The 13,117-nt window shown below is 37.1% G+C and overlaps 1 non-coding gene across 1 annotated transcript; it reads right to left on the reverse strand.

The window, feature by feature from the left end:
- Positions 1-12,789: 12,789 nt before the first annotated feature.
- On the reverse strand, positions 12,790-12,896 carry LOC139022254 (U6 spliceosomal RNA). Its single transcript, XR_011473637.1, has one exon. It is a non-coding gene; the product is annotated as a U6 spliceosomal RNA (small nuclear RNA).
- Between the last annotated feature and the right edge of the window lie 221 nt (positions 12,897-13,117).

Consider the following 13,117-nt stretch of genomic DNA (forward strand, 5'->3'; position numbering starts at 1 on the left):
ATAGGTATGTGATGGAATATTATTCAGCTATAAAAAAGAAGGAAATCCTGCCAGATGAGACAACATGGGATGAACCTTAAGAGCATCATGATAAGTGAAATAAGTTAGAGAAAGACAATTACTCTATGATCTCAGTTATACGTGGAATCTAAAAAAAAAATCAAACTCATAGAAACAGAGGTTAGAATAGTGGTTGCCTAGGGCTGAGGGATGGGGGAAATAGGGAACTGTAGGTCTAAGGACACAGACATTCAGGTATAAGATGAATAAGTTCTAGGAATGTAATGTATAACATGGTGATTATAGTTAACAGTACTATATTGTATACTTGAAATTTGCTAAGTGAATAGATCTTAAATGTTCTCACCACACACACACACACACACACACACACACACAATGGTAATTATGTGAGATGATAGATGTGTTAACTAACTTTATTGTGATAATCATATCAAACCATCACATTATACCTCTTAAATTTGTACAATTATATTCGTCAATTGTACCGCAATAAAGTTGGGAAAATAAAAAGAAAAAAAATTGCTTCAAAACAAGTACTAAGGAGGAAGGCAGTAACACCTTCCTTTTTACCAAGAGAACTTTGCCCTTGAGAGAAATCTAGAATATGCTCAAGACCACCCACCTAATGTCTGCGTTATCTCAGGAGAGTTTAGAGATAAAGGAGGTCAGGTGAGAAGGGCATTTGACTGATGGGAAGAAAAAGATGGGACATTGTGAAGAATATCTCTAAACCCTAAATGTTCTCACCAAATACACACACACACACACACACACACACACACACACTCCCTTCATGTTGGCTAGGGTAAAAAAAATCTTTTAGATGAATTAGAGCGATAAGTGAGGTAGAGTTCACTTTCTACCACAAATAGGGTGTAAACTTTCTTAGTGTTTCCGTAACATTTTCCCTAATTCCTGTATGGGCATCCTCTTCACAGTCTTAACTGCTTTCTTCACATTTACCTTGTAAGAAAAATGAATGGAATTTACCCACAGAAAACAGGGAACAGGGCCAATGAGCCCTTTGATACTGGGTTTTAACTACAGGATGAGATTGAAATGGAATTTTAGCCCAGACCACACCAAAAAAAAGATGGAGTGATAAAGATAAGGGTGGTAGTTTGATCAAATCATTAAAAAAGAAACAGCTATAAATTCTATATAAGGCAGTATTTGTCATGGGCTTTTACAGGTAAGGACTGTTAACACTACTTCTTGCTTCCTTTTATTCATTTATATTTTCCAAGTAAACTACCCTGTGCCTGATTAAGGAGTTCAAATCTTCTGAGCTTAATCTTTGGTGTGCTCTTGATGACTATTACAAGCAAGTAAGGTCATGCATTTAGTGCCCTACATTTTTGGGTTTTGATCCTTTGTCTTGCTGATCTATCTCTTAGCATACCTTCTTTTCCCCTTTTACTTGACAAAGGAGACTAGCAATGTATGGGCTTGTGGATTCAGATAATTTTTTATTACATCAAGACCAGGAATAATGACATCACCCAGACTTTCAAGTAGTTCTTTTGAGTTTACACATTTTATCCAGTTCTTTCTTTTCCTTTCTGTTTTAATCAGCCCTATGGGGAGATAATGACAGGTCTAATCAAGATATGAAAACACAAATAAAGTTAAGTCAAATAATTTGCCAGTCAATAGGTACAGTGCTGTGCTCTTTGGGATTACATACTAAGGCTCTGACTGCCAGCAAGCATGCCAATGAAATTCAGAACAATTAATAATTGTGTGTTTGGGGTGGGCGGTGCGGAGAATGAGGTGGCAAAATCAAGCACTTGAAATTGTACAAACAAAACAATTTACCATTGTTTTATAATGTTTTTAGAGTGGTAAATAGTGAGGTTTAATTGATTTTTATATCACCTTTCATAAAGATTGGAGACTGAATAAATCTGGAATTCAATCCAGGATTGAATCCTCTGCTACTCTCTATGCAGGCACAACACTTTTTTTTTTTTTTTCTTGGAGCTGCCCTTCCTATTTAAACAGAAAAGAAAATTCAGTAAGCAAATATCATATGGTATCTTAACCATCCATAAATCCATTATTATTTTATAGAAATGAATCAACAAAATCTTAAGGTTTTCTTGGTTATCTAAAACAAGTAAGTTCATACTGATAATATTTCCTTTTATTCTTCTTGAGATTATATAGGATTGTAAAACATAAAACAATGCAGATTAAAGAGTAATGGAATTCTAAAAGTTAATCCTTGCCTTTATTTGTCACAAATTTTTCCTACCTTCCTGGCTTCTCCAAAGAAAGCATTCCTCAAGAGCTAAGGGAAGTAATACATATAAAAAATTTTAAAAAGTTACAGTTAGCATAGTGTAAAGATTAGAATAATCAATCTGTTATTCAAATCAAACTTTATATAACTACTATAATAAGCCAAATCTGAACACTTTGTTGTAACTTTTCCCCACTGATGACAAGCAAATAATAAATGTTTCTCTTCTTCCCAACATTACTTAAAATGTGTTCCCTCCCCTCTTCGAGCAGTAGTAATGTGCATTGAATAAATACAGTTAGCTTTATGTAGATCAATTTATTTTCATTGTAAAGAAGGCATCGCTTGCTTAGCTTCTTTGCCAGAACTGGGGACTTACTTATCACGTATATCTTTTAAACACACGGCATCTCTTTCTTCCCCTTATCCAGGCTGTCACCAAATCTTTTACTTCTTTCCTGCAGTCGCTTAAGCCCTATCTCTTCTTTGGTCTCTTGTGCCAAAGCACGTACGCTGATTAGGTCTTCTCTTAGTGTTTTCTTTTGTTTGTTTTAAACTTCTTGATGTTCTCTCCCTACTTGCCTTCTCACTGCTAGAATCATACTTTGTTTTTGGGATTTCTGCTAAAGCATTACATTTCCCCCCGCCCCTTCTAAATGAAGTTTAAAAAGGTCTGTCTCACCAGCAACCTACTGTTCCCAGGAGGCAGGAATGGAGGTATACATTTGATCTACCATGAGTTTTATCTTCCCATTAATTTCCCAGGAAGACAATTATGTACTTGAAAATGTATACTACTATCCAAAAGTACATACTTAATATTACTTATATGTATTGATTGTCTACGTATACTAGTCACTTTATATAAATCATGATATTTAGCTCTAACAACTGTGCAGACAATAAGCACCAACCCCAGTTTTCAACGGAAGGAACTGAATGCAGATAATTTACTTGCAATTTGCTTCATATCATACAGCCTCCCATTAACAGCCTCTCCTCCTTCATCTTTTATCTCACTTTTTGCTCTTCTTTTGTTAGTTGTGTGATACATTTCTCTGTGTCAGCTTAAATCTCTCCCCAAGATTTCCTAAGGGAACTGACTTGATCAGAAATAGGGTTCTTAGCTCAAGTGATCTTTGAGACATCCTGCAGTAAGTCTCTGGACTTCAACTATGGGAAAATGAGCATTTTTAGTTCTCAGCTAGACATTAAAGGTGGGATGTTGGCTATTTTCCATTAGCACCGATTAATTGTGACTTCCAGTTTAGAGATTGGGGGGTTTTTATTTAAGATAAAACAAGTTTGCCAGAGAAGGCAGGAAGAATTTGAACATATCTGACAAGGTAAGTCCAGAGAGTACCCAAGACAGGAAGGGAATTGACTGGGCATCTGAGAACCAACCGAAGTTTAAGAAGAGCAAAACCTTAATTGCCAAAGGTTTAGAGAGAGCCCAAAGGTCTCCTCACTTCCCAAGATCTTATATCTAAAATGCCTCCCTTTTTTATTTCATATTTATTTATTTATTTTTATATAGTTTTATTAATTTCAAAAAGGAGAGGGAGACAGAAACATCAATGATGAGAATCATTGATCGGCTGCCTCCTGCACGCACACCCCTACTGGAAGTTGAGCCTGCAACCTGGACCTGTGCCCTGACCAGGAATTGAACTGTGACCTCTTTGTTCATAGGTCCATGGTCAACTACTGAGCCACACTGGCTGGGCTCATTTATTAATATGACCATTATTGAACCCAATGATATGTATTCAGTTTCCATTTAATCTTCATAACTACATGAGTTTGATGCTGTTATTTCCATTTTTAATATATGTAATAAGTAAGTTTTAGAGAGGTAAGATCATGTGTTAGTAGTAGATAAAAGAGGAAAAATGTGAACTCAAATCACTCTGACCTCAAAAGTTAGGGTTCTTAACCATTACTCTCAGTGCTTTTTCCAAAGGTATATTTATATATTGTCATACCAAAGTAAGAGGATGATGTGAGGTTACCCTTAACATAAAAAAATCTATAGATCAAGAAGAGAGGTTGTCAAGAGAAAGAAGAATCATGTTATATGATGAGGAGTTATTGCAGAGAAATGAGCTCAGATTTCTAACTCTATTGGATGACTGAATTTTTTTTCCACTGTACCTTGTCCCTAATTCAGTTCCTTAATCCTACCAGGCCTGAGGCCCTTAACCTAACTGTCCCCTATACCTGGGCTCCTGAGCATTAAAGAGAAAAAAACCAACATGATATAGAAAAATGTTAGTTACATGCAAACAAATGGTTAGAATAAGATAGAACTTGGAGACATTGTAGAAAATAGGTCTACCTTTCATCTACCTTTCATCTAGCGCCAATATTCCACCTTTGTGTGGAAATTACCGAAAAATCGGTACAGCGGTCTGGTAGGGTTAAAATTAAACTAACCAAAGTTTTCTTCTTAGAAGAATGTCTAGGAGTCATTTATATAAAATTTAAATTTATAAGTGAAAACAGTAGGTGAAAGCAAAGGGCAATACTGAAAGGGAAGCAGAGAAAGGGAGGGAATTATGTTTATTGCTCTTCATCTTAAGAAATATGATAAACAAGGATTGTAAAAAATTTTATGCTATATTAAGCTTACAAAAGCAAGATGTAGAATAACAGGTTTTGAGCCATTCTCTTTCCAGAAAAATAAGTAAATAAAACCTCTCCCTAAGACATGTATGTGGGTTTATGTGTGTATAAAAGGAGAGAGGAATGCACACCACTGACCACCACAAGTGGCTATAGTTGGAAGGAGGGAGTGTGTCAAGGATTAATGTTGTGTTTATGCATCTCTGCTTTGCATTATTTCACTAACTACATCAAGCCTGGGTTCCTTTTGTATTTGGAAGACATAAAAGTAGAGGAAAATAGGCATTATTTTAATAAGTGAAATAAACTCTACTGCTTCAGATTGTAAGACTGTGGTTTAGGAATCAAAGGTAGAGCCATAAAAAATGATAAGTATGAATGTTCATCTATGAGAACAATTTAAAATACAATCAAAATTGTTTTTGGAAAATTCAGGAAATGTTAACTAACATTTCCTTTTATTTCCTTGCTATTACCTAAGGAGGGAGAGGATCACAAGAAAAAGGGAAGAAATGACATTCATTGATTATTCTTGCCCGAGTGTCAGGCCCTGTGTTTAGAGTTTTATAAAATGATCTCATGTATTCAATACAGTCAGCACCTCTAAGAGGTAGGCATTATTATTCCCTTCTTACAGAAAAGAAAATAGAGGCCTAGAGATGCCTGCATTTTGCCCAAGGACGTATATCAGAGTCAAATCGAGGCTTGTGGGACATCGAAGCTCATATATTTTCTTTGCTCTATAATAATTGGAGCTCTACCATATGCATTTAGATCTCTATACCCCTGGCTTTTCCCCACTCCCATCAATGCTACACATTTCCTACCAGAGTTCATTTCTAAAACACAGTTCTGCCTATTACCTATTTATCTTGTAAACTTTTTAAAAGCAGGTTTATTGAAGTATAATTTGCATACCATAAAATTCACCTGTTTTAAATGTACAATTTGATAATTTTTAGTAATTTATGAAGCTGTGCAACAATTATAAAATCCAGTTTTAGAACATCCCTAGCATCCCTAAAAGACTCCTATGCATGTTCATAATTAATCCACATTACCTCACTGCAGCCCCTGGCAAATATCATTCTGTTTTTATAGATTTGCCTTTTCTGAATATTTTGTATAAATGGAATCATGCAATATGTGGTCATTTCAGTCTGGCTTTTTAGCATAATATTTTTAAGATTTAGTCCTGGGGTAGAATTTATCAATAATTAATAATATCTCGTTGTATGGATATACCACAATTATTTTATTCAGAAATTGGTAGATATTTGGATTGTTTCCGGTTTGGGGCCAATGAACAATGCTGCTGTAAAAATATATTTACAAGTTTTTAGTGGGCATATGTTTTCATCTCTTTTGGATATATACTTAGAAGTGGAATTGTTGGATTATATGGTAACCCCATACCTAACTATTTGAAGAACTGCCAGACTGTTTTCCACAGTGACAGCACAATTTTGCATTTCCTACAGTAGTGTATGAGTTCCAACTTTTCTACATCTTTACCAGTGTTTGTTACAGTCATGATTATAGCCATTCTAGTGGGTGTGATGTTCTATCTCATTATGGTTTTTATTTCCTTTTCTCTAATGACTAATGAGGTTGAGCATCTTTTCTGGTGATAGCCATTTATATATTATATATCTCCTTCAGTAAAATACCTATTCAAATCTCCCCCTTACTTAATGAATCACTTGTCTTATTATCCAGTTGTCAGAGCACATTATTTTTTTCTAGATACAAGTCCTTTATTAGATTAATGATTTGTAAATATTTTCTTCCAATATGTCTTGTCTATACATTTCTGTACTGGTGTTTTTAACTTTCTTAGTTTTGCTTATGTCCAACTTTGTCAATATCTTCATTTAGGTATCATACATTTTGTGTCTAATAAAAAAACTATTTGCCTAAAGTAGGGTCATGATCATTTTCTCCTGTTTCTTCCAGAAGCTTCATAGTTTTAACCCTTACACATAGGTCCATGATCCATTTGTTCTAAGAATTGTTTGTTGAAAAGACTATTTTCCCCCATTTGTTGAAAACTGATTGAAAATTACTGTGCTCTTACAAGCTTTTAATGGTTCCATAGTAACTAATGAATCAGTTTAAACTCTAAAGCCAGACACTAAAGCTCTCTGACTCACAGTCTCAGGGATCCATCACAACTTATTCAAACTCAGTATAATCTTTCACTACCTCCTTCCCAATACTCAGTGTAACAACCTAAATTACTTACCTTTAGCCTGTGTTGCACTTCCCAGTTCAAGGTGGTCACTTAGTTTACAGCATTATTCTCCCTAGATATTTCTAGATAGTTACATCTAACCCATTCATTCGAAATCCAGCTTCAATGAACCTCATTAGAAGCCTTATTTACTAGTTGTTGATGTATCTTTTCTCCTTTGTTTGCCCATGACCCTCATTCTGTCCCTCGCTTGGGATATGTGACACTTTCTACTATGCATTATAGTTGTTTCTGAAAATGCTTTATCCCCATTCTGGAGTTTAAAGTTCCTTGGACAGAGGGTTCGATTTGCATTTAATTGATCCTACATTAGTATTTTTTGAATGAATGAGTGAAGGACTATGACATCTAACTGCCCTTATACGGCTAATGGCAAGCAGTTTGTGGATTGCCAGAGTGCACTATCTGAATCCAAACCCCAGGAACTTTGCTAATTCTTCAGGACAGTTTAATCACCTTTTATCGAGAGAGGGTTACTGAGTTTGATAAAATTTCTTTTATCAGAAGGATTGGACTCTTATCTGCTGTTTTCCAAGGGCTTGAAGGCTTTGTTTGAACATAAAGATCAAAGACTCTCCCCACCCCCCCAAAAAACAATTATAAGATATTTAAGAAAGCTAGATGTGAGAAATATTGTATTTGAATGTGAATCCTAAACATTATTCACAGTTACTCATTTGACATTTTGAAACAGTGGCAAGGCAAATGTCTTAGATTTACAGGTAATTGTGAATCTTTCCATTGGCCAGTCAACGTATTTTTTCTTTTCATAGCAGCATTTGGAAGGTGGGCACTTTGACAACACCTCTTCGTTAGAATCTTTCTTTAAAAAGCTTTTCTTTTTCTTTTTCTTTCTAGAAACCTGCTAATAAAGTTTCCAAAGACCCGACTCTAGAAAACACTGGATGCATTAGAGATGCGTAAAAAGGAAACCCATTACACTCTGACTTAAGGAATTTGCCAGCACAGGACGGTCTTTTCAAACGTGAGGTGGAAATTCAGGATAAAACAGGGAGATTTAAAGCAGGGTGATCTGGAGAGTGACAAAAAGATCAGACTGGGGTGGGGAGGATTATGAATGAAAGAAGAAAAGATGAGAGGGAATGAAGAAGAGGGTAAAGTCTTTCCACAGAGTAAAATAAGCTTTAGGCAATTATCTAAACGTTCAAGAGAATTATCTGAATCGCACATCTCAATTTGCGGAGGTCCCTCCATTGTAGCTCGTATCTGGGTAAGGTTTGCATGGTAAATTTGCTTTCTTGTGCCATGAGTGGCTTACAAGTTAAAAAGATTCAGTGAAATCTTCAAAGTAAATCTGTGTCCACCAAAGCAATTCACAGGCCTGTTTACAACTTTTCCACCTGTCTCCTCGCCTGTCTCCAATGATGCAAACTTTCAACATTACATCTGTTGTTTGAACATGGAGCTCATTTTGCCAAAAGGAAGGAGAGTGAACTCTGGCCCACAATTTTAATGAATACTTTTGTGAGGATTTCAGGGACTTCCCAACAAGATAAAAGTTAACGCAGCAGCTCATAGACATGTATCACTTTGACAATTGAACAATTAAAGTGACCTGCAAGGATGATTTTTGGGTGCCAGAAATATCATTAGAACTGTCATTTGGTTTTGCATATCTTAATGTGCTTCAGAATTTTAAACATACCAGGACAAAATAAAACCTGAAGCACTCCGATAAACAGTGTCAATTGAAATAAAGAATGAAAAAGGGAAACTTGGTAAAGATTGGGGAGACGTGAAAAGTGGCAATTCATGTGATAATACAAATTTCCACGCATTGTACTGAATGTTTGCTTTCTGAATGTTTAAGTTCAGGTATTCCTAGTAGTTGGAATTTGTCAGTGGCTATATGTTAGAACTGAGCATAGCAGTTTTAGAACTCACTTATCATACTCAAACAGGCCTTTCTCACTCCACAGTCAGATGTTTTAGAATCCACAAAATAGCAGAATTCACTGGGAGTAAACTACTTTGTAGGTACCCCATGAAGCAATAGGAATCACACAACTTTCATTGAACTGCTGGGGGTAAAGTGGATTGCTGGCCTTTTATCTTTTATCTCTGAAATTGGTCTCTTAGTAGTGGCTTTGTTAAATCTGACACATCTCTTTTTTGCCTTTTTTTAAATGCAAATTTAGCAACTAGTGGTTTTAACTTTTCAGCACCTAATTTTTTTACATTTTGAAGAGACTATTTTTAATGAGCCTATTGATAAATACACACACACACACACATGCACACACACGCACACATACACGCACACACGCACACATTTCAGTTTTTACCAGGTTCAATTAGAAACTTTCTCCCAAGCACAGAACATGCACTTACAAAACAGACAAAAATAAAAGAAGAGAGGAATAAATATGGATCTTTTGTGATATATGGAGGTATATTTTGAAAAACAAACAAATAAGCATTAAGAACAAGGAAGGGAAGTTTGTCCAAAACATTTAACATAAACAATAACCTGGTTTTATATACTTTTGCTTGTCTCTTCTCCTGGCACCTGAAGAAGTATTACTTTTTAACTGTTTTCACTAAAAAAATAAAAACCCATGCACAACATATACATTTATCATCTATCGAGCGCCTCAGAGTTTTCTGATTCAGATAGTTTCATTTAAGATTGACTAAATAATTGTTAGAATTTTTATTTTTACATTTTCAATTATGTTATTTTAGAGGATAAATTATCAGACTCAATCAGCTTTTGAAACTGATTGTTTTTGCAGAAGCTCATTTAACTTTAATGTATTGGTTGCATTTCCTTCCTCAATTACTAATTACCAAAGATTAATGTTTTCAAACAAGGCCTTTTCTCCATATAATCCATCTCCCCTTCCTGCTCCAGTCTAGCAGGAAGCCTGCTGAAAGAGGTCATAATCCTTTTGTTTGCAACATTATAGCCTATGACACTGGGAATGTTTAGTGTGTAATGGTTGCAGTAAGAACATTTGTGAATAAGTAGAATGTATAGATCACGAAAGAAATGAAAGTGGGTTTCTGTGGTGGGCAAATTAACTGTGATGGATTCTTTTCTCCTCGATGTAACTAACTCAGTGCCTGGAATAGGTAGTTTACTTCATTTAGAGAAAAATAGCATGATTTTTAGAGACTAGGCCATCCAAAAAAATATTAAGCATGAATAAGAAAACATTCAGCTCTATAATTTACCAATATGAATCTCCATTTGGGAAGTACCTGCAGTATAGCAAATAAGGTATTCTAAGAAAATCATTTATTATAGCTTCTGAATGCTCATCCCACCCATACATCTCACTTGGGTGAGTACATGTGCATGTGTGGATACACACACACACACACACACACACACACACACACATATTCAGAGAATATGTCATGGAAAGAAAAATTCCTCTTCCTGACATGGAATGAGGACTACCCTCATCCTGCTATTAAAAGTCTGGGGTTCTAAATCATTAGTGTTCAAAGTAGAGTGTTGGAAGAAAATAGTATAACTTTTTGTATTTCTGTTTTCATCACTTATAGCGGTTCTCAACCTGTGGGTCGCGACCCCTTTGGCAGTCGAACGACCTTTTCACAGGGGTCGCCTAAGACCATCCTGCATATCAGATATTTACATTACGATTCATAACAGTAGCAACATTACAGATATGAAGTAGCAACGAAAATAATTTTATGGTTGGGTCACAACATGAGGAACTGTATTTAAAGGGCCAGAAGGTTGAGAACCACTGATTATAATTTTCATTTTATGTTTTATACAGTGCACACTATATTAGCAAGTGACACATTCCTATTTTTAAATAAATATACACATATTAAAAATGTTTAAAATGAATAGTTTGGAGCCCATTGAGTTGGATAAAGAAAAAACTGGATGTTTTCAATTAATAGATAGCTTGAAGGAGAGAGATAAATAGACATAATCTGGCATTCAGTCTCTAGGGTTTTCAGACTGAAGTTTGACACAATGGCTACTGCTTATGATTATGTACAGTGGGCTTTGCACAGTTCTAGGAGGTACCCTTCATGTCATGGTCATCATAGATTTCCACAGCTATTCTATTCTCAGGAACGTGGCAATGAATTTTCTTGAGGAAAGGGCACCTTTTCTTGTGAGGTAGAGGGCAGGGTAGCCTTCCACACATGGTGCACTCGTTCTGGTACTTCTATTACTCCTATGCTCTTGCCCAGAGATTGTGAATATGGGGCCATGAAATCATATACTCTGGTTCCTCAGTTAAGATATATCTTCAGCATTCCAGAAAACAATGTTAGACTTTGGTCATTGTATTGTTGCAATCAAGATATTATTTCCTTAATTTACCAATCCAATGGTAATAATCAATACTACTAATAAAAAAATCATTGCCTTGCATCATATGACTAGGGGCCCAGTGCACAAAATTCATGCATGGGTTGGGAGGGTCCCTCAGCCTGACCTGCACCCTCTCCAATCTGGGAGCCCTCAGGAAATGTCCTACTGATGGCTTAGACCTGCTCCTCATGGTTCTCTGCTCTCTGTGGACCTGCCTGCTTGATGCCATCGCAGGCCCTGCTGTCTGCTCTCTGTGGGGGCCCTGCAGGGGACTGCTTGCCCCTCGCTGCCACGGCCAGGGGCATGCAGTCCCCCATAGTCTGCTGTCTGCTCACTGCGGGGGACGTTTTCACCCTGTCTCCGGCCACTTGGCGCCTGTGCACATAGGCTCCGAGTGGCCGGGAGCGTTCTGGGACTCCGGCCGCTCCGGGCCTATGTGTGGGCCTACAGACTCAGAGTGGCCTGGCTCCCAAGGACGCCTGTCCCTGGGGCGTAGGCCACTTGATGCCAGTGTGCACGCAAGTGGCCATGGGACGGGAACATCTGCTGTGTTGCCATGGCAATGCAGTGGATGTTCCCGCCCCACCCCTGGCTGCTTGGCACCTGCGCGCATAGGTCCAGAGTGGCCGGGGGTTGTTCCAGGACTCCAGGCACTCCGGGCCTACATGAAGGCCTACAGGCTCAGAGTGGCCTGGGTTCTGAGGACGCCCATCCCTGGGACTCAGGCTGCTTGTCACTGGTGTGCACGCAAGCAGCTGTTCCACCCTTGGCCACTTGGTGCCTGTGTATGCAAATTAACCCACCATCTTTGTAGGGTTGATTTGCATATTCACTCCTGATTGGCTGTGGGGCATTGTGAAGGTCTGGTCAATTTGCATCTTTCTCTTTTATTAGTGTAGAATTTTTTTTATTTTTTTTTTATTTTTTTTTTATTTTTGCTAAAAGTATTACAAAGGGTATTACATAAGTGCCCTTTTTATCCCCCCCACCCTTCACAAACCCCTGCCCTCCCTTACCCCCCAGTGTCTTATGTCCATTAGTTATGCTTATATAGATGCATACAAATCCTTCGGTTGATCTCTTACTCCCCTCCCTCCTGTCCCCCAACCCTCTCTGGCCTTCCCACTGCAGTTTGACAATCAGTTTGAGGCAGCTCTGCCTCTGTATCTATTATTGTTCAAAAGTTTGTAATGGTCTTTATTATCCATGAATGAGTGAGATCATGTGGTGTTTTTCCTTCATTGACTGGCTTATTTCACTTAGCATAATGCTCTCCAGTTCCATCCATGCTGTTGCAAATGGTATGAGATCCTTAAAAATATGGAACGCTTCACGAATTTGCGTGTCATCCTTGCGCAGGGGCCATGCTAATCTTCTCTGTATCGTTCCAATTTTAGTATATGTGCTGCCGAAGCGAGCACTATTAGTGTAGAATTTTAACAAATCTATCTTTGTTTCTAGTGAGCTCTTATAAGCCATGGCTTTAATTAGCTGTGTCAGAAGTTTTTGAGAATTATGTAAATATATTATTTTGCAATTTCGGAAATGCACCACTTTAAAAAAAGTCAATACAGTCAATATAATGCTCAATTAATGCTTAATCACTTTGAAAGAAATGTAAATATTTAGATAATTAGTACAA

This window comes from Myotis yumanensis, unplaced genomic scaffold, assembly GCF_028538775.1.
Source record: "Myotis yumanensis isolate MYYU_CA2020_CCGP unplaced genomic scaffold, mMyoYum1.0.hap1 SCAF_13, whole genome shotgun sequence".
In the NCBI taxonomy this organism is placed as follows: domain Eukaryota; kingdom Metazoa; phylum Chordata; class Mammalia; order Chiroptera; family Vespertilionidae; genus Myotis; species Myotis yumanensis.